At 45.7% G+C, this 2,185-nt stretch overlaps 1 long non-coding RNA gene across 2 annotated transcripts in view; it reads right to left on the reverse strand.

Annotated features, from left to right (window-relative positions):
- Window positions 1–527: 527 nt before the first annotated feature.
- LOC130211067 (uncharacterized) overlaps window positions 528–2,185 on the reverse strand; it is a 2,251-nt gene continuing 593 nt past the window's right edge. For both annotated transcript variants that reach the window (XR_008834923.1, XR_008834922.1), the window contains 2 exons: window positions 1,045–1,148; window positions 528–979 (listed from right to left, as the gene is read on the reverse strand). This is a non-coding gene — a long non-coding RNA (uncharacterized LOC130211067). The remainder of the gene's footprint in view (window positions 980–1,044; window positions 1,149–2,185) is intronic.

A 2,185-nucleotide genomic window follows, 5' to 3' on the forward strand; every position in this document is an offset into this window, starting at 1 on the left:
CCGTTTTGAACTAATCTCGCAGGGAGAAAGCAGCCGTTGAAAAGTCTGTATTACATATTTCAACAGCACGAAACGTGCTGTATTCAAAGTCGATGGGAACAGGAACAACTTTCTCTTTTGCCCCTGGTGGTATTATTCTCTCTCTCTCTCCGGGGTGGGGGGGGGGGGGCTGCAGGAAAGCAAGAGAATGCTTTCTGATGGTAAAAATCCAACAATGTAAAAGTGGCAGAGTGAGGATTTCACAAGATTAGACTATGACTAGTTTGGAGTCGCCTGCACCTTTAAGTGAACTAGCAACAAAAACAGGATTTGAGGCGTTTGTTTCCCACGTTGGGCATTTGAGGTTTGAGGCACTTTTGCTATTTCACCGATAAATTCAGTTTGGTGCTATAAATTGGTTTGGTCTCCTAATAATATATATATACAGTATATATATATATATATAGTGTTTTAAACAAGTTTTAAACACGTGATTGACGTTATAACAAAATATGATATCATAAATAATGAAATAAAGGACAAAATGGAGGGGTTCAGGCAACACATGTACTTGCTCGTTATATTATTTAACCTAGAATGAGTGAATTTAAATGAGTCAACCGGGCTCCAGGGTGAAAGTCCTGTTTGTTTGACCCACACCGAGCTTGTCCTGGGGTCCGTCAAGGCTCCGTCCTGGGGTCCCTCAAGGCTCCATCCTGGGGTCCCTCAAGGCTCCGTCCTGGGGTCCCTCAAGGCTCCATCCTGGGGTCCCTCAAGGCTCCGTCCTGGGGTCCCTCAAGGCTCCATCCTGGGGTCCCTCAAGGCTCCGTCCTGGGGTCCCTCAAGGCTCCATCCTGGGATCCCTCAAGGCTCCGTCCTGGGGTCCCTCAAGGCTTCGTCCTGGTGTCCCTCAAGGCTCCATCCTGGGGTCCCTCAAGGCTCCGTCCTGGGGTCCCTCAAGGCTCCATCCTGGGGTCCCTCAAGGCTCCGTCCTGGGGAACTAGCAACAAAAACAGGATTTGAGGCGTTAGTTTCCCACGTTGGGCGTTTGAGGTTTGAGGCTACCTTCACTGGGCCTCTGACAGGTAAACGCCGTGGACGTATATTTTTCCGAGAGTCTGCACATCTCGGCCTTGGATACCCGCTGAGACGACAGCGAGGCCTGGCTTCTGTCGGCAAACAGAACGGACGCGGGTCAAAGTTCAGCCGGGAAGTTATGGAGCGCTGCTGTCGGTGAGATGGAAGGACAAACACAGAGGGAGGGAGGAGATGAAAGGAGGCAAGAGAGATTGATGGAGGCGTCTGATGCTGACGGGAAAAACATGGTTTTTAAAAAAAACATAGATGGAGAGTGAGAGAGACACGAGGAATGCTCCTGTGACCCATGAGGGGTTAGAATAGACGTCTAGTGGTGTGTGAAGACTGGGTTGGAAAACACTAGAGACGTTAATGTAAAGACTGTAAAACATGTTGCACAGGTAAAGAGATCCTCATGGAACGAAACACAAGACGAGGAGACATTTTGACTTTTTCACGGAGGAAAAGTACAGGTGTAAAGGATAAAGGATGAAGGATGGCTGAATCCCTTTTCACTGCTTTGATATCGGCTTCCTGTCGTCGCCCCGGCCCTCCGTCGCTCTCACCGGCAGAGCTGTCCTTAGGGTTATTGGTAACACATGTGCTCTTCCTTCAAAAGGGCCGCTTTGAAAGAAGAAGAGGAAGAAGAAGAAGAAGAAGAAGAAGAAGAAGAAGAAGAAGAAGAAGAAGAAGAAGAAGAAGAAGAAGAAGAAGAAGAAGAAGAAGAAGAAGAAGAAGAAGAAGAAGGAGAAGAAGAAGAAGAAGAAGAAGAAGAAGATGAAGGAGAAGAAGAAGAAGAAGAGGAGGACACAAAGAAGAAATAGAAGAAGAAGAAGTGTATTATATGTATTATATCACTTGACATGTAATAACAGGTTTGTGTTGAGTATATTGACTTATTAATATTATTATTATTATTATTAAGATGTGAAAATACAGCTAGCAGCCAAAAGCAGGTAGCATTAGCTAGCTATGCTACAACAGCTGTTGTAGCATAGCTAGCTAATGCTACCTGCAGTGTTTTATATGCATTATATCACTTGACAGGATTTATGTTGAGCAGATTGACACTTATTATGATTAAGATGTGAACACACATTGTGTGTGTGTGTGTGTGTGTGTGTGTGTG

This window comes from Pseudoliparis swirei, chromosome 20 (assembly GCF_029220125.1).
Source record: "Pseudoliparis swirei isolate HS2019 ecotype Mariana Trench chromosome 20, NWPU_hadal_v1, whole genome shotgun sequence".
NCBI classification, from domain to species: Eukaryota; Metazoa; Chordata; class Actinopteri; order Perciformes; family Liparidae; genus Pseudoliparis; species Pseudoliparis swirei.